The sequence below is a fragment of the Chrysochloris asiatica genome, unplaced genomic scaffold (assembly GCF_000296735.1).
Source record: "Chrysochloris asiatica unplaced genomic scaffold, ChrAsi1.0 scaffold00015, whole genome shotgun sequence".
Taxonomy (NCBI): domain Eukaryota; kingdom Metazoa; phylum Chordata; class Mammalia; order Afrosoricida; family Chrysochloridae; genus Chrysochloris; species Chrysochloris asiatica.
Genome location: NW_006408533.1, coordinates 4,800,812 through 4,821,702, shown reverse-complemented (window position 1 = coordinate 4,821,702; position 20,891 = coordinate 4,800,812).

Below are 20,891 nucleotides of genomic sequence, written 5' to 3'. Positions count from 1 at the left end.
TGCTTTTTGTAGAAAACATGAACATGAATGGACTAGAGGGTCTCTACGGTGACACTTCAATGAATCTCTGTGACTCTGCATATCATCTCCTCCTACAGGCAAGCTCTAAAGGGCTTGCTTGAATCTCTCCCCAGTTGGTTCCTCCTCTGTGGCAGTGTTTCATTTGCATCCAGCCTATACCTTCATTTCAACCAAGACAAGTGTTTTCAGGTCCCTGAAAACATCTCTTTGATGATGAGTTTTGCTTGCACACATCTGGAACCTTGTTTCATATGCCAACTGCCACCTGGGTATTGCCTCCCCTGATGCCACACCTGTCCACACCTGATGCCAGCACCAGTGCTCTGGTGACTCCTTATTACATCACTTGTTGTTGTTGTTGTTATGTGCTGTGGAGTCGGTTCCGACTCATAGCAACCCTGTATAGGGTTTCTGAGGCTGTAAATCTTTATTGGAGCAGAAAGCCTCATCTTTCTCCCACAGAACAGCTGGTAGTTTCGGACTGCTGACCCTGAGGTTAGCAGCCCAGTTCATAACCACTATGCTACCAGAGCTCCTTATTATGTCACTAGTTCTGTATTTATTCATAAGCTTCACTTGTGGTCAAACTCCAATTTCCTTAGGGTATAAATGCTCTTCAGCCAGTCTGTACATCAGCAGTTCTTAAAGTGTGGTCCACGGAACTCTGGGGACCTTAAAAAAAACTGGTGGAGGGTCTGGGAGTCAAAACTCTTTACATAATACCATGAAGACATTATTTGTGTCTTGCACTCTTAGCCTCTCAACTCAACACTGGCGTTTTCAGAGGCCACATGACATTTCTATCAGAGATTAAATGCAGAAGTACCTGAGAATCCAACTATCTTCTAAAATTAGCCAAATTACTGAGATTTGCAAAACTACAGAAATTTTTTTAAAAGGCCACTTACCTCACTAAACATTTTTGCTTTGAAATATGTAACTATTGTTCATAAAATCTATATTAATATGTAATTTTGTCTTATGAATTTTTACATGATAATATATTTTTTTCAATTTTAATTATACAATGACAAATATCAATATAACTCACATAAATAAAACCTTTTGGGATTCCCCAATAACTTTTTTTTTTTTTTAAGTTCTGATTGTGAACTGAGTGATAGTTTACATGGGAGAACATCGGCTTTACACCATCGTTTCATTGCAATGATTACAATCTTCTCCATGCATCATCATTCAGAAGTATTTGCTTCCATTCCCTCTGTTTTGTTTTTTGTATTGTTTTTTGGAGGTGGGAGGGTGTACACAGAAACACTCAGAAACATATAATAATTTAAACAAACAAAGGGCATGTTCTGCAAGCCTGCCTCCTGGCTGCCAGCACCCAGTCTCTCTCGTTCCATGAGTCTAGAGTCCTCAGCTGCACCCTCTCTCCTTGTCCCCATCTCTGCCTCCATCTCTGGTGTTCCCGCATTCCGCTTGTGCTCGTTCTTGAGGGTCCTAGGGTCCTCTGTTTCTGGACTGTAAGATTAACTACTCCCCTCTTTTTGTTACAAAACTTCTACCTTTACAGTTGTGGCAGTCACAATTGATCATCATAACAATTTCTCACTGTTGAATCATAAGAATCTTATCCCCATCTTTTTTCACCAGAACTGTCTAGACAAGATGAAAACTATTCTATCTTCCCCCACATAGTCTTAAACTAAATTCCCTCTTGAAAACTTGTAAGCCAGTCACTTCATGCCTTTATTGCCCCGTCATTTTAGGTACCCAATGCCTAAGTTGCCTATCCCTATCTACTCTGTATGCAGAAGAATCCAATAACTTTTTAAAAATTTTATTAGAACCTGTCTTTTTATACGAAGAATACAACAGATTTCAAAAAGTTCATGGAAATCCCCTCATAATACAGTATTTTATAACTAAATTCAAGTGAAATTAGTTTTTTAGCATGGTATTTGGACCCTGAAATGGAATAAACAGACGTAACAAGTCATAGTATCATCAACTGGTGTATTAGCACATCAACAGTAGGAATACAATGATAATGTAATAGAAAAAGAGTTTGGCATTAAATTAACACTATTATCACCAAAACAGAACATAGCAGTGCTAAGGCACAAGCACAGATTGCAACTCCAGTAATTGAGAACCAAAATGATTCACTCACCTGATTGGTTTTTTCTTTCTTTTTTAAAAAATGTTTTATTGTGAATTATGTGATAGTTTACGTGGGAGAACATTAGTTTTACATTCATCCTATCATATATCGTTTCATTGCCATGGTTCATCCTATCATATATTATTTCATTGCCATGATTACAATCCCCTCCATGCATCATCAACCAACCAAAGGGTATATGCTCATCAGCGCTCAGCCCCTCTCCCTCTCTGTGTCTAAAGTCCCCAGCTGCCTGTGTGCTGATGACTGGGGGGGGGGGGGGGGGGGGGGGGGGGGGGGGGGGGGGGGGGGGAGGTGTAGGACAAGGGGAAGCAGGATTGTAGGATGTGCCCTTTGGTTGGTTGATGATTCATGGAGGAGATTGTAACCATGGAAATGAAATGGTATATAATAGGATGAATGTAAAACTAATGCTCTCCCATGTAAACTATCACATAATTCACAATAAAACATTAAAAAAAAAATAAAGTCCCCAGCTGCTACATTTCTCCATGTCATCGTCTCTGCCTACATCTCAGGGATCACTGCTTTTCTGGGTACGGTCCTGCTCTCTGCTCTTCTCCTTTCATGGTCCCAGGGACCTCTGCATCTAGACTGAAAAGTTAATCACTCCTGTCCTTGCTACAAAATGTCTATCTTTACATTTCCAACACTCACAAACAGTCCTGATAAAAATTATTCACTATTGTATCACAAGAGACCTATCCACCCACATTTTCTTTCATCAGCCCCACCTAGACAGATTGGATACTACTCAGTGGAGATTCTACCTTCCTTCACGCCATCTGGATCTAGGTTCCCTCTTGAAAGCTTGTAAGCCAGTCACTTCTTGCCTTTGTAGCCCCCCCCCGCCGCATTTTGGGTAGCCAGTGTCCAAGTTGCCCATCCCTGTCGACCCTGTGTACGGAGTGAGTGGGAATGATCCTTGCTGTAAAGATTTGTTCCCTCTTTTGAGCTACTGCATCCATAGGTGTACCAATAACTTTTAAGAATGTAAAAGAAGTCCTGGTGTGGCGCTGTAGGATAAACACTGGGCTGCTAACTGCAAGGTTGACAGTTCAAACCCACCAGCTGCTCTTGGGAAACACTAGACAGGGTTGCGATGAGTTGGAACCAAATCAATGGTACTTAAAACAACAACAATTTAAAAGATCTTGAAACCAAAAAGTTAGAGAACTGCTGTTCTAATCTATGTCATTTGAGTATTTCCCAGCACAGTATGTTCTACAATGGAATCTAGAATGTTCCACACAACAAGCGTTCCAGGACGGCTGCTGACTATTGACTTAGGCTGGAGAAGGCGCCAACTCTACTGGAAAAATCTGTTGGATTAAAATTGTGTTTGTTTTATTTGCTTAATTAACATTTCCATAATACACATCTAATGAAATAAAATATGAGTTTTGTATTTTTTGTTTCAACTGCAGTTAATCAAATTTGGTAGATTTAAAAATTATTATAAGGAACAGTCAGTTCACAGGGTAGTTATTGCTCTTATTTTGCCAATTTTGCTTAAAAAATAGATGCATCACACAACAAAATTCAATAAAATATGGCACTTTGAATCAAAGTTGCAAAGTATGTAATTAGTTTTCTGACTTGGACCATTAAACCGAATGAAATTCCATTTTTGCCTTTTTGCCATTGTACCAGAACTTATCCCAGTTAGATCATTCTTTATTAGTGTGCATATACCAGTGCCAGGATTTGTGAAAATGAAAATGGAAAGAGAAATAAACATCACTGAGTTGAAACCCTTATTAAAAAATAGACGAACTGAATCCCCAGCATGCTAACTGACTTGATTAAGGCCCCGCATAGCATAAACTTCTGACTTTAGTATTTCTTGCAATGCCCTGGTTAAACATTTAATTCTTTGTAAAGATAAATAATTCCATTTAGATTGTATACTTTAGGTCAATATGGATAACTACCTTACCACCATTAAGAATTTGCTAAAAAGTATTGCTTACCAAAAACATACCTGTTGCTGAAATGGACTTGGAATGAATCTCCCTGGTTTGTGGCAGGTCCTGCTGCACAGGAAGCTGGGGCCCTGCTAAGTTTATCTTTCTCTTTGGCACCCAAAGGCAATCGTCTAACCTGGTACCAAAGAGCAGAGTCAGACCAGCAAGAATAGTCCAGAATATCACTCAGGTGTTCCTTAAGGGCCCTTATCAAAGTCAGCAACAAGAAACATCTGAAAGAAGGTTCCTAGTGATCTGGACCCTGCCTGCCCCTCCTGCACTCACTTGTCTTGACGCTCCAATTCCAGCAGGCCACCTGCTTTTCTGTACAGGAAGCTGCTTTCCCTCTGCCTTCTACTTTAGTGTGCACTTGTAGCACCTGTCACTCTGTGCCCCTCTTTCTCCTCTGTGTTAGTTGCCATTGAGTTGGCTCTCATGACGACCTTATATTTAACAGAATGAAATGTTGCTAGGAGCTGTACATCTTCATGACCAATGGTATATTTGAGGTCATTGTTGTTACTATTATACTAATCCATTTTATTGAGGGTCCCCCTCATTTTCACTGGTGGTCTGCTTTCCCAAACATGATGTTCCGGTCTAGTGATCGGTCTTCCCTGATGACATGTCCAAGTTGAAATCTCTCCATCTTCACTTCTAAGGAACATTCTGGTTGTATCTCTTCTAAGACCATTTTCTTCATTCTTTTGGCTACCTGTGGTGTATTTACAACCTGTCTGTTAGTTTGTCTTATTGATGGCTTGCATTTTGCTATGCCAGCAGTATTTCAATTATCAGCAGGATCACCCATGGTAGATACATTTTAGCAGATCTTTCAGACAAAGACAGAATAAAAAGAAAGAGCCAGTTATCTACTTCTGAAAATTAGCCAATGTAAACCCCTTAGATCACAACAGACTATTGCCCGATACAGTGTTGGACAATGAGGCCCTCAGGTTGGAAGACACTCAAAATACAAATAACTGAGAAAGCGCTGCCTTCTCACAGCAGTCTACCTTAAAACGAGGATGACCTGGAACCTTCATTTGCAGATGTGGCACAACTCAAAATGTGAAGCATTTATAGAAAACAGCCACTAGTAATCAAAATGTGGAATGGATAACATATGAATCGAGGGAAATTTGAAGTTAGCAAAAATGAAATGGAGCAAGAGATGACCCAAGTCAGACACATCATGCCATCTCTCTGCAGCAGACTCAAGAAACCAAGTGAAACAGATACAGATGATAGTCCTACAACCCTGAGCATCAACATAAAGGACAAAACATTAGACTGAGCACCTACTGGAACAAGAAGCTGAACAAAAACAGCCAACAAGGAAAGATACAAAGCAGAGGTGCCCTAGCAAGTTGACCTGGCATAGTGTGGCCATCTGGCCATCTTGAGACAAGGCCAGTAGCAAACCCATAGAAAGACAACTCCACAGAATTCCCAAAAGGAGCCAGAGAAGTTGTGTAGACAGACTTTGAGTGAAGCAAGGTGAGCAGGACACGAGCCAGGTCTAAGGAGGGAAAGGACAGTAAGGATGGCAAAAGCTCCAGAGATACTGGTGTCCACAGAGCAGGAATGGAGCCAGGACTCCAAGATGGAACTAGTCACCAACAGCAGTCTTTAAGGTGGTCGGTGCACACAGAGTAATAGATACATACGTTGTCAACGGTCTACCCAACCAGACTCTCTAAAGACCCCCATCTCCTTCTCACATTTATTGGGGTCAGGCCAACAGGAAGTGCCTAAGCACCCATGTCCAGAGGCCAGAGGAGCACGTTCCCTCTTCCCCAGCCTCATGCTGATTAATGGTGCAAACTACCCCCACCTTCGCCACTCTGCTCACCTGGGGACTGTGGTAGGAACCCTCCCTCCCCAACCCCAGTCCCATCATCCATTCATCCCCCACCACTGCCTGCCCATCTGGCCCCTTATACACCTCTGTCCACCTCCTCTCCTGCCGGGTGAATGTCAAAGAGTTCCTGTGCCCCCAGTGGCCACCACACTCCATGTCTGCCACCCTGCTCACCTGGTCAGCAGCACAGAGCGCTCCAACACCCCCAGTCACATGCCATACACTCTGACTTGCCTTCCTGCCCACCAGAGAGTGGCAGAGTGTGTTCCCATGCCTCCAGTCCCCTGAGACATCCCACTTTCCACTGTTCTGCCCACCAGGAAGTGCCAGGAAGTACACCAGTTGCACACCACACCCCTTCTGTTCAATGCTCCACCCCAGCTAGTGGGCATCATTGTGTGCTTTCATGCTGCTGGACCTACAACAAGGGACAGCCTGCCCCAGCTGCCACTCACACCTGAACAGTGACACAGTTACCCTGCTCACTGTGACGGATGGTGAGTGCTCCCGTATCATCAGACCAGGGATAGCAGAGCATGTGCTGCCTGCCCTGCCTGCTCTGGTAGATCAAAACAACACAAAACAAAAAATCAGGGCAAAACAAAGAAACATACACCTTAATGCTTTAGAGACAGCAGACAATAAAAAAAAACATATAAAGAAACAAGAACAAAATTAAAGAGGCCAAAAAAACACCTTCCTGAAGAAACTGAAATAGAACTACCTGATAAAGAATTCAAAAAACTTATAAAAGGGAGCTTCAAAAATTTAGTGGAAAAATTCCTTTATCTTTTAGTTCCATTTTTCCATGAACTTTTAGAAGCTCCCTCATATATAGGCATCTCAAAGACATCAAGGAAAACACAGACAAAACCCTAGAAGAATACAGGAAAATAATACAGGAACAAAATGGCAAAATAAATACACAGGGACCATATAAAAACATCAGCTAGAAATCCAGAAGACTAACAAGAAAATATCAGAGATGAATAACTCAAAGGAAGGATGTTTCTATATATATTCATTTTTTTCAAAATTATACTGAAACAATGCATATCTTAGTGTTAATTTTATTTATTAAGTATGATATTAAAAAGAACAAAGTGGTATGAAATAAAAGTGATACTCCCTTCCTGCCTTTTCCTCAGCCAAACAGTTCCCATTCACAAAGGCAATCACTTGTCAGTTTCTTCTCTATGTTTGAATTGTATTTTATTGTAGTAATAAAGACACTTGCCATCTTAATCATTATAAGTTATCCAAATCAGTGACATTAATTGCATTCTCCATGTTGTGCAACTATCATCACTGTGTACACATGTAAAGATGTTTTATGCAAATTAACTAGACCACAAGGTCAGTTTGAACTGCAAGGTCGGTAGTTCAAACCCACCAGTCGCTCCTCGAAAACACTATACAGGGTCACTATGAGTTGGAACCAACTGGATGGCACTTAACAACAACAACTTAATATAAATCCTCTTTTCTTTATTTCTTACAAAAATCTTATCATCTTATAGTTATTCTTTTTCACATAATATAATTTGGAGTTGTTTCCATATCTAAACATAAAAAGTTGACTCATTCTTTTCTAGGGTGTTTTTGTAGGCTGCACTTATAATGCATTTCTTCTGTTGATGGACATTTAGGTTAGCCGCAATATTTTGGGATGTAAAACAATGTCACAAGAACTAAACATGTTCTTGCATCATTTCAAATGTGAATATTTCTATAGGATGAATTTCTAGAATTAGAATCACGAAGTCAAAGGTTATGATCACTTTACATTTTGGTTAGATAGTTCCAAATTTTACTCCCTAGAAAGTTTTACCAATTTGCAATTCTACTAGTACAATGTTTCCCCATTACTTGTTCTTGTATGCCATGGAGTTGGTTCTAATGGATAGCAACCCTCTTTGACAAAGGAGAACTGCGCTATAGAGTTTTCTAGACAGTAATCTTTATGGAGGCAGAATGCCAAATCTTTCTCTTACAAGAGTGGCTAGGTGGGTTCGAATTGCTACTCTTTCAGTTAGCAGCCAAATATTAATCATGGCACCATCTGGTCCCCTCCCACAACTAAAAGTAGCATTTCGTTCCATTTAGTTTACTTCCCTCTTCTGTGTGAGCTTAATCATCTTTCCCAGGGTTTCCGAACCACTAGTAGTTCTTTTCGGGTAAGTGCCTGTTGGTACCCTCTGCCCACTTTCCTGTTGAGTTGATGACCATCTTACTGAGTTGTAGCCACTCGTTCAAGACAGGCTCTTTGTACGTGGTTTTAGATTTATCATTAGTCCGTTGACTTTGCTCATTTTAATTTTTGCCATGCACAAGCATATTTTAGTTGATTTATATATAACTAAATTTATAGCTCCTTAGATTTTGTATCATATTCACTCTTTCAAAAGATATTTTTTGCCTCTGCACCAGGGATCACTAGGCTGTAGTTGATGGGGATACTGAGCAGTGAGCAGAAGCAAAGGACTGCACTCATGGAACGTATATCATAGTGGCATATTTAGAAAAGTCAAATATATTGCTCTCAAATTGTATTTTGCTTGTTTGTTTTACTTAATATTTTATCAACATCTTTCTATGACAATATAGACATAGCACCATCTCCATCAATTGTTTCCAAGTCACTTCTGACTCACGGCAACTCCAGGTGTGTCAGAGTACAACTGTGCTCCCTGTAGTTTTCAATGGCTGATTTTTTGCGGGGGGGAAATTAATCATCACACCTTTCTTCTGAGGTGCCTCTTGGTAGACTCTGACTTTTGCTGTCAAGTATGTTAATCATTTGTACCACCAAGGGACTCCACAATATGCAGTTGTTGTTGTTGTTGTTGTTAGGTGCCATGGAGTCGGTACCGACTCATAGTGACCTTATGCACAAACACTGCCCGATCCTGGGCCAACCTCACTACTGTTGCCACGCTTGAGTCCATCGATGCTGCCACTTGGCCAATTCATCTCTTTGGGGGTCCTCCTCTTTTTTGCTGACCCTCCACCTTACCAAACATTATACCCTTCTCCAGTGATTGGTCCCTCCTGACAATATGTCCAAAGTATGAGAGACGAAGTTTGCCCATCCTGGCCTCCAAGGAGCACTCTGGCTGCACTTCTTCTAACACAGATCTGTTGGTTCTTCTGGCAGCTCATGGCACTTTCAGTATTCTCCTCCAACACTGTAACTCAAAAGCATCAATTCTTCTACGATCTTCCTTATTCACTGTCCAGCTTTCACTTGCATATGAGGTTATTGAAACCATGGCTTGGATCAGGCGCACCTTAGTCCTCAAGCTGACATCTTTGCTCTTCAACACCTTAAAAAGGTCTTATGCAGCAGATTTGCTTAATGCAATACTTCATTTGATTTCTTGACTGCTGCTTCCATGAGTGTTGATAGTTGATAGAAGAAGAATGAAGTCCTTGACAACTTCAATCTTTTCTCCATTGATAGGAATGTTGTTTATTGGTTCAGTGGTGAGGATTTTTGTTTTCTTTACATTGAGATGTAATCCATACTGAAGGATGTGCTCTTTGATCTTCATCAGTAAATGTTTTCAGTCCTCTTCACTTTCAGCAAGCAAGGTTGTAACATCTGCATATCACAGGTTGTTAATGAGTCTTCCTCCAATCCAGATGCCACGTTTTTCTTCATATAAACCAGCTTCTCCTATTATTTGCTCAGCACATGGGTTGAATAAGTATGATGAAAGAATATAACCTTGTCGCACACCTATATTCAGAGATCTATATAATTATTTTTCATGACTACATAGTATTCTTTTCCCCACACATACCATAAATGTTATAATCAGTTCCATGCTGAGCACAGCCTATTCAGGGGTCAGTAGACTTTCTAACTGGGCCAAATATAAATATTTTAGGTTTTCAGTCCACATAGTCTCTATCATAACTATTCAACTTTGTTGTTGTAGTATCAAAGCAGCTATTGACAATAGGCAAGCAAATGTCTGTGTTACAATAAAACTTTATAACACTGATATTTGAATTTTGCACAATTTTCATAAGTCCCAAATATAATCCTTCTTTTGATTTTTGCCAATCATTAGAAAACGTAAAACACCATCTTTAGCCCTTAGGCCACAATGAAGACAGACAGCAGGGTGCACTTGGCATGTGAGCCACAATTTGCTGACCCTGCCCTTAAGTATTGTGCTGTATTGCCTCCCAGATGTCCTCTGAGCTGTGGGTTTCTGTGGCCTCTTTTAGGATCAGATTTAGAAACAACATGGATTCATTGCCAATGCCAACAATAATAACAATAAATGTTTAAAAACAATAATTGATAAACACAGACCAGACTGTGCCCTGTTCTTATCAGAACAGAGATTTGACTCAAGGATTGAGACACCAGTTTCATAAAGCACACTAATTGGGCTTCCCTGACTCCTCCCTTCCCAGTAGCAAATCCCACCTACTCGAAAGCCTGTTCGCTTTTGCCCATCACTTTATATCCCCTGTTACAACTGTTGAGAGGTTTTGGAGTTGATTCATAGCAATCCCATGTGACAAAGTAGAAGAGCCCATAGGATTTCCTAGGCTGTGTTCTTTACAGGAAGGTGCCCTGGTAGCGTAGTGGATTACGAACTGGACTGCTAATCCCAAGGTCAGCAGTTCGAATCTACCAGCCACTCCATGAAAGAAAGATGAGACTTTCTGCTTCCATAAAGACTTATAAGCTTGGAAACTATTCAGGTTTTTATAAGCTGGAACCAACTGTATGGCACAAAACCACCACTAGCAATCTTGGAACCTCTAGCTTTTCAGTTAACATCCTACTGTTTAACCATTGTTTCTACCAGGACTTCTTCTGTGACCCCCTAAGAAAGCATCAGCATCGCCAGGTGACTCATAGTAACCCTGCATGATGGAAGAGAGCTGCTCATTGGGGTTTCCAAAGCTCTACATCTTTACAGAAGAACTTTGGACCCCTCATACTATATCATGTATTCCCATGTTTCCTGTGTGTCCCCCCCTACAAGTCGGGCTGCTAACCTAAAGATCAGCAGTTCGAGTCCAACAGCCACTCCATGGGAGAAAGATAAGGCTTTCTGCTCCTGTAAAGATTTACAGCCTTGGAAAACCTGTACAGGTCGCTATGAGTCGGAACCGACTCCACGGCACATAACCACCACCACCACCATCACAATGAGTACAAGAACATCCTCTACCATTAAGAAAAAGAAAGAAAAAAGTTGTCCTAGCGTCAACTCCATGGTAACTCCTGTGTGTCAAAGTAGAACTACACTCCACAGTGTTTTCAGTAACTGTGGTCTTATTGCCAGGACTTTTTCCACCCGTTGCCAGGTGGATTTGAACCACCAACCTTCTTCTGGTTAGTAGTTCAGGAGAAACCATTTGTTCTACTCTGTCTTAACCCAAAACCTACTGCCGTTGAGTCTGTTCCAACTCATTGTTGTTGTTAAGTGCTGTAGAGTCGGTTCCAACCCATAGCAACCCTGTATAGGGTTTTCAAGGAGCAGCTAATGAGCTTGAACCACCAAACTTGCAGTTCAAAGGGCTTTGCAGTCTGACACGTTCGCCCACAGCGCCATACCAGGACTCCTATTCCAACTCATAGCCATGATTAAAAGTGTTTTTCTTTGAGATACAAAATCAACAAAGAAAAGAAATAGGCAAAAAGCAATTTTTCTTGTTATTTTATATCTTTCTGCTAAGTTTGATTTTTTAACACCCTGTAAAATAGAGTTCGGGCTGCGAACCTTAAGGTCAGCGGTTCGAAACTACCAGCTGCTCCGCAGGAGAAAGATCAGGCTTTCTACTCCCGTAAAGATTTACACCCTCGGAAACCCTGTACAGGGTCACTATGGGTCAGAACCAACTCAACGGCACTTAACAACAACAACAAAATAGAGTAGAATTACTCCATAAGGTTTCCTATCTGGTGTGGCACTGTAGGATCAGTAGGGGACTGCCTACTAACCACAAAGTTCAAATCCACCACCTGCTCCTTAGAACCCTATACAGTGTCGATATGAGTCAGAATGGACTCAATGCCAACAACAACACATCTTTATAGAAGACGACAGCCTCATCTTTCTCCTGAAGAGTGGCTGCTAGGTTTGAACCACCAACTTTGCTGTTAGCAGACCAATGTTTAAACCACTGCAAAATAATTATTTAATTAGTTCCTAAGGTCACCTACAAAATGAAACAGTTAATCATCACCAAATATGGTGTGATTGCCCAGTAAGTGAGTCACTAACTGAGAAGTGAATATGGGCAAGGCTTGGGACAAGTACAAGAGGAATGTTTGGCATAGTCTTGCCTACATAGTTTTTAAAACCAAGTGGGAGAGGAAGGCATACACTTAGGGAAAGGGCTTTTTAGCCTTGGAAAAACATCGTCACACTGAGACTTTATCTGTTGTAAAATGGGTGAAGGTAGGGCAGACGGGAGGTATCAATCACTAAAGTCCGCGTATGGCACTGTCGGATAAGCACTGGACCACAAGGTCAGTTTGAACCACAAGGTCGGTGGTTCAAACTCACCAGCTGCTCCTTGGAAACCCTATATAGGGTCTCTGTGAGTTGGAACCAACTGGATGGCACTTAACAACAACAAAGTAATTTTTTTTAACTCTAAGAGTTTTATAAATTTAAATGTCCCTGTGGCACATTCAGGCCCTTGGATGTATTTATGTTAAATGAATCTACTGGGTACCCAGGTGGGCACTGGGGATACAGTGGAGCAAGGCAAAGAATATTCTGATTAGTAGGTTTCCTACTTCTTAAATCTTAGTCTGCTATATGTATTCAGTATCTGCTTGAGTAAGAAAACAGGTAAGGACAAATCTTGTGGGAGCTATATGGGACACATAAAATAAACCTGGCTTTGTTGAAAAGCATTCTTATTTCCTATGCAATTGGCATGTGGTAATTATATTTGCTTTCTAATTCATAATGAGCACTTCTTAAGTAATTGGCACCCTGTTCATACTCCCCAGGACTAAGAATTACACTGGGTAACCTCCACGGAAGTGCTGCGTGTATAATTTGATGAACTGGAAGGGGAAGTCACCCGCTGTAATTGAAATCAGTTTCCCTGTTGCATTTAATATTGGCATACTAAGAAGGTGAAGAGTCATGTATAATTATGATTAAAAGGGAGTTCTCCGGCATTTCAAGGTCTCCTTCGTATAGTCATATAGGAAAGAAGTATGTAAGGCCATGCTATTCCCATGGCTTGCAGCCCAGAAGTGTGCAATGGAGAAGCAACAAGTACTGCAAGGCCAGTTCAGTTCAGGTCAGCAAATCGAATCAAACACCCACCACATGTACTTTGCTAGGTACAAATAACAAAATGAGTAAGAAGCAGTCTCAGAAGTTCTTGATAATTCTTTGGAGAGTTTACTATCGATTTGTGATGACAGAATATAGGAAAAAATAATGACAATAGCTTATGATACTAATTAGGAAAACTGAACCAGTTTCTGTCAAGTTGATTCCAACTCATAATGACCTATAAGTTGCACAATAGAACTGTTCCACGTGGTTTTCAAGGCTGCATCCAGGAGCAGATTGCCAGATAGTTCTCAACTGAAGCACCTCTAGATGGGTTCCAACCACCAATCTTTAGGTTGGTAGTTCAGTGCTTAACCCTTTGCACCATCCAGGAACTCCTGAATTTTTGTGACACAAGCAGTTGCAATTCCTTTAATAACGTTAGTGTAAATTTTAATTAAAGCCCATTCAGGTTTTTTATAGGTAACAGTAACTACATACAGAAGTGTGTGAAAGTGATTTGATGGAATTGAAAAAAAAAAAACAAAAAAACCCAGCATCATTATTTATAGAAGAACGTTGCTGTTACTGTGTATTGGCAAAAAGGTGGAGATGGGCAAATTGGGAAAACCACAGCAAGCTACCTTGAAGACATGGAATGGAACATATGATTTACTTCTTCCCAAATTCTTACGTTCTTTTCAACACAGTTCAAATCACAGACACAACTGTACTTATGGGCGATACGAGTTCAGAACTGCTAATGAAATTATCCCAGTGAGGCCCTGTAGGATCAGCACTGGACTTCCAATCATAAGGTCGGCAGTTCAAACATACCAGCTGCTCCTTGGAAACTCTATGCAAGGTTGGTATAAGTCGAAACCTAATCAATGGCACTTAACAACAACGAAATTATCTAAGAAATAATCACAGTGAAGGAAACAAGAGTCCGGTTCAAGATAGCAGTCTTTTATGCACATATCTCTACTACCTCACCAAATCCCATTGAGAGAGTAATTTAAAAAATCCTTAAAAGAAGTAACTTATAGCAGCCCTAAAACAAGAAGCATGGTATTGCAGACAAGAAAGCTCAACTAATTTCTGGAAGCCAAAAGCAGACTATGCACTACTCAGAAAAAGAGGAAACTACTGAAGTCCAGGTGTAAATATCCCAAACCTTAACTGACAAGTTTGCAGGTAGAAGAAGAGCTGGATGGAGGGAAGAGAAGAGCAGGCACATCTGTAATGCACACAGCATGTGTATGGTAGTGGCTGGCTACCGTCTATGGGTCAAGATAAAATTTAAGTGTTTTACATAAGGTTATTAATGTAACCACTGAAATCACTAAACATAGCAACAGAAGAAAAAAAAAAATCAAGAGGTAGAAGACTGAAGGAGAGGTGAAATAAGAGCGCTAAATTCCTGGGCTTTCTGGTGAAGAAAATGAAGCGTATTGCCAGATATTCAGGAATCAAGACATTAGAGTTGTGGGGCAAACCACCAAAATTATTAAAACTAGGCATCATGATTAAAAGTGTTTTTCTTTGAGATACAAAATCAAAAAGAAAAGAAATAGGCAAAAACAATTTTGCTTGTTACTTTATATCTTTCTGCTATGTTTGATTTTTTAAACAAGTGTATTAAACATTTTTATATTGAATAAATAAGTTGATAGTGAATACCTGAAACCAATTCTGAGCTTACAAGTAAGAAGGAATACCTTAATCGATATTTTATAGATTAGGTAAGAAGAAAAGCATGATACAGAACAATATCTAAAATACAGCCCCATTATGTTCTAACCTATTTTTGTTGACATATTAAATATATGTTTATCAGTACAAAGAGAAGGTTTTAACATCGATGTGGAGGAAGGTAGCGAAATTGATGAGAGAGATGAAAAGAGATATTCTTTTTTTTTTTCCTCTATGAAAACTGTATGATATGTTTACTAGGAACTTTTCTATAGCGTTTGAGAGCTTAAAAACAACTTATAAAAATGTAAAATTAAAGAAATTATGAGAATGCCAAAACTCTATGTATCCATTCACTCATTTTACAAAAAATATATTGCTTTTCTACCATACGCCATGCACTGTATTAAGCATAGGAAAAATACAGCCCTGGCCTTCAAAAAAAGCTTAGTCAAATGGTAACAGCAGGCAATAAATACACAATGACAATACATGGTGATAATTGCTCTCTTAGATGTGGGCACAGAATGCTGGAGAAGGATGTAAAAGAGCTAGGAGGCGGCAGGTACCAGTGTCAGTGAGGCTTCTGTAAGCAATGATGTCCAAATACATATGCATCAGTATCTTAGCATCAAGGCATGGAGTGTATCGTTCCATTAAGTATGTATATCTATACATACTCATGTATCTACAATGCATAAACATTTGCATGAAGTAAACATAAGCGTGCTATGCTAATAAAAAAAAATAACAGTAGAGACAACGCTTGACTCTGTTTCAGGAGTTCAAATAATCAAGTGATTAAAAAATATGTTGCCAATGAAATTGATGCCAATTCAAGGTGATCCCATGTGTGTCAGAGTAGAACTGTGCTCCATGGGATTTTCAATGACTGGTTTTTTGGAAGCAGATCATCAGGCCTTCCTTCTGAAGAGCTTCTGGGTGGTCTTGAACCACCAACCTTTCAGTTAGTAACTGAGAATTTTTTGTGTCACCCAGGGATACCTAATGAAAGGATGTTGTTCGTATTAAGTGCTTACGAGTCGGTTCCAACTCATAGCCACCTTATATAGAGTTTCCAAGGAGCCACTGGTGGGTGGGTTTGAACCACTGACCTTGCAGTTAGCAGTCCAGTGCTTATCTGACAGCACCACACCAGGACTCCAATGGAAGATAAGTAGATTCAGAAAGGTTTGTTTTGTTGGGGTGGGGGTTTCATGTGGGGAGGGTAAGATCAGGATGAGAAGGGAGGAAGATAACATTCTTAAGTTTCTTAGTGATTCAAACACCCTGAGTTTGGGGCTCCAGTGAGGAAAGCCCAGCGCAGACTCAAAGGTGTACAAATATTTGAATAATAGTGGAGAGTCTTTCCTTTGAAGATCCCAAAGTCCTTTTGCAAATAAAGGCATTCCTTTTACAGATGGTGAGCCCGAAGCTAGGAAAGCGATTGCCCCAAATCACACAGTGACTTGCAGAAACCACACAAGTTCACCATTTCTGACTCCGCCTCTTTGCCCTGGTGCCTAGAACACACTCCGCCCTCCACCACTGACAAGACTGAGAGAAACAGGAGAAAGGAGTCTCATCAGAAAGTCGCAGCATTTGGTGTTAATAAGCCTTGTAACCAAGTTGTATTTGCAAACCATGTTCTTCATGAGACAGCGCCTGTGGTTCCCGAGGAACGCGGGTTTTGGCACGGCAGATGGCATTTTCAAGTCTGCACGTGTATCCGAGTTACCACGAAGCAGTAAGACTTTTCTGGCAGGTTAGTGATACCCTGCAGTACTTTCGGTTGGTTTTTATAGTCTTTAAAGCCACCTTGAAAGTCAGTGGACCTGGAATTCAAACTTCTGGAACAATCTACTTAGTTGCTGCGATTTTGGTGCTTAAGCCTGTTTCTTTTTTGCCATTGGAGCCTCAGCTTTAAGACAAGATAAGTGTGATAAGACAATGGCAGAGGAAATTGTGGGTTTATGTCTCCAGGCGGGCTAATTTCCAAATTACACTAGAGAAAATTGCTCAGGATAATTTCACAGATTTCCTCCCTGGTTTGTGGTGGCAGGATTGTTGCACCTGCAAAATTTAATTACACGTTTATTTTTTCCATAGCAAAGATATCACTATAATTGGGGGTTGCTTGTCTTAGCAAAACTTGTTTCTTGTAGGGCCCAGGAGAAACAATTTTGTCCTGGGAATGAATAAACGGTGATGTGACGCTGCCTGACATGATTACTCTGCAGAATTTCAAGCGCCTTCGCTTTATCTGCAGTGAAATCACTGGGAAAAAAACTATGTGAGTTTTGATCTTCGTCACAACTCACATTTGTCCTTATCAATTGTGAGATGAAGTCATACTCAAAAGAAAAATATTGTATGTTACAATTCCGTCTACCAAGAGAGATGGAAGCAAGGGAGTTTTCATTAATATGTTTAGTTACTTTAAATATCATAAATGGACAAATTCAAATCATTTCAACTGACAGTTACTGGCTGCCTTATGTGCTCAAAGCCAAGTGATAGGTACTATCAGAAGACCTGTCCTCAAAGCCCTTCTAATCTTGGAAAAATACAGATTTGTTAAGTAGTGACTCTCAGTTTCCATGGAGTAGAGTTGATTCTAAAGCATGGTGACCCCCGTGTGCATCAGAGTAGAACTTCGCTCTGTAGTGTTTCGATGTCTGATTTTTCAGAAAGAGATTCCCAGGCCTCTCTTCCAAGGCATCCTAGGTAGATTCAAAATTCTTAACCATAGCACCACCCAGGGTTTTCTTTTTAGCAATAATTAGTCAATCACTTGTTATTGTTGATTCTGACTCATTGGTGACCCAAAGTGAACTGTATTCCACATCATCGTTTAGGATTTTCATGATTATGACCTATCAGAGTAGATCGCAAGACTTTTCTTCTGAGAACCGCTAAACTTTTGGTTAATAATCCCACATTGAACAATTTGCAGTACTCAAGGACTCCTTTTTAGGAATAAAACCAAAGGAAAAATCTATGTTAATTTAGACCCATTTTGAAGGTGATATAATCTTCCTTCAGTGAAAAGGCTTTTTAGGATCCTGACTAAGCTGAAGGTCATCAGTGTGGAGTCCCCATGGCAACATAAAACAGATATTGAGGCTTAATTTTTTAAAGGAACATTGGTCAGCTTTTCTAAAAGTAGAGACAGAAAAGCTTGTTTCAAAAGATTGTTTCTTCATTTTCAGCTAATTGGGCAACAAGGTTAGAAGCCAATGTATTATTTATTAAATGTGATCAATAAAAGACAATCGAACTATGAGCTAGCTCCGAGGAAGAGGAAATCTTAGTGGAATATGAGAAATGAACTCTCCAGTGCGAGGGTGGCTGGATTTGGGGCACAAAAGATGGTCAGCATTTGTCTATGGTTCTCAGGAAAGGACACAGTGGGTGGGACCCAGGGATGGGAGATGTCTGGCCTGCAGTGCAAGGAACCGTCTCACATAACAAAGAATTGTCCTTTGTCCTCAACACAACCCATGATATAGGTAAAAAGTCTGTTTCTCGTTACCTAAGTCTAGAACCTGATTTGCTTTATATATAAACACAAAGTGTCTTATATCATTTGTTGATGTTGTTAAGTGTCACTGAGTCTGTTCCGACTCATAGCAACCCTGTATAGGATTTCCAAGGAGTGACTTGTGGATTTGAACCGCGGACCTTATAGTTAGCAATCCAGTGCTTATCCTACAGCTCCACACCAGGACTCCTATGTGATTTTAAATGCACTGAATTCTCCAAAAATGCAACTATCATCTAGATATATTAAGAGAAAATTGTGGATTGTTTTGTTCAAAATTTCCCAAAAGTATTCCCATTTTGTGAATTTCATCCTCACCCACAGTGCTCTGGTGATATTTGAGTGCCGGGAAGCATAACTGTATGAGTATGTATTTGTAGCCCACATTCTTGGTGATTCCACATAGAATAACTTTCCAAGTACTTCATTATGCCCTCTGGTGTAGTTACGCCCAAGCATAGACATTATGCTATTTCTATTATTTCAAAGTAAATCACGTTGCCTTATTTCTCTTTTGTATCAGGAAGAGTAGGACAATATAACAATTTTAAAATTATATGTGTTATGTTGTTGAGTGCCCTCGAATCGGTTCCATCTCATAGCAACCTTACACAGGGTTTTGGAGGCTGTCAATCTTTGTGGGAGCAGAAAGTCTCATCTTTCTCCCTTGGAGCGGCTGGTGGGCTCAAACCGTCAACCTCATGGTTCACAGTCCATTGCTTATCTTTCAGAGCCACTTCATTCCCAATAGTAGCTAGTGCTAGTGCTAAAAGTTTTCATTCTTAGCTAGCACCGTTACAGAATGACAACTGAGATTTCTTTCTGGAAAAAATGACTTCAGGTAATTCCAGTAAGTGTAGAGTCCTGGGCATGGCACAGACCAATGCATGTGTCACATTAGATCAAGGGTTTTGTTGGTTTGCATGGTGTTTGAATAGTGCCAGAGTTATTGAAAGGGCTGATAGCTGTGAACTCTGGATGCCTGGGAGAAAGTACTTAACCTTGTTGTATGATACTCCAGGTGTGGCACTGTAGGATCAGCATTGGACTTCGAACCACAAGGTCAGTAGTTCAAACCTACCAGTTGCACCTTGGAAAATTATGCAGGGTTGCTATGAGTCAGAACCAACTTGATAGCACTTAATAACAACAACAATAACATGATACTCCTATTAAAAATAATCAGTGCAGGATTAAGACACTGGCTGAGGTACTTGATTGCTTCTGGAAGGAGGAATTGCAAAATGGATGGTACATTTGGTGTGGTGCTGCCAAACACTCCTCCCGTGTTTTTACTCTTTAAAATGTCTTTCCATCAACCAACTAACCCTTATTCAGGAATTGCTCAGCATGGCAGTAAACCCTGAAATACTAAGAAAACTAGGTCACAGTCTACGTGAGGAGCTCCCATTCTCATTCTCATTGACTAGAATAAATTAGATATCAAGGTGGTTGTCATGTTTCTCAAATCACTGTTGTAGCAGTTGAAACAATATTGGAAAACCAAGCCTCTCCCCCAAGTGGCTTCGTTTGGAGGAAACGATTTTACCATAAATGCACGATAAAGTTAAACGTTGACTTTCTAAGATACAAACCATGTAAATCTATTGTTAACTGTTTCAAAGATACAAGTAGTTCTAACCTTATCCTTTTCATAACAAATATTTTGTAATACTCTCCTTACAGTAGTGCAATAAAATTAGTAGCTGGTGGTGGCTTGCTGTGGAGTCAGTTCTGACTCATAGAAACCCTGTATAGGGTTTCCAAGGCTGTAAATCTTACAAGAGCAGTCTCTCATACATCTTTCTCCTGCGAACAGCTGGTAGTTTCGAACAGCTGACCTTGAGGTTTGCAGCCCAATTCGTAACCACTGCGCTACCAGCGCTCCATCACCTACTATGTTGCATTCTGCAGAGTAAATCCTAACGCACTGAATTCAATTGTTCTTCTTGACTGCTGTATCAAATACTTCATGCCTTGTTTAAACAGGCAACATGGAACATTATATAAATACATTTTAGCAAAGCATAAATTGCTACCCTGTGATTGTTTTTGTATGTGTGTGTGTTTGTGTTTTTAAACAAGGTCTATTTGTAATGGGTTACATTATGACTGACAACCAATATGTAGTCACCATACATGATTTGAAAGGTCTTGATGGCACTGTTGGCTAGATGTTTGTTGTTAACTTCCAGGTCAGCAGTTCAAAGCCACCAGCCGCTTTTCGGGAGAAAGTTGAGGCTGTCTGTTCCTATAAAGATTTATAATCTCAGAAACCCTATATAGGATGACTATAAGTTAGAATCAACTCACTGGCAGTAGGTTTGTGTGTGTGCATGATTTGAGGGTTTGTATGTGTATACATATATTGTAGTGAAGT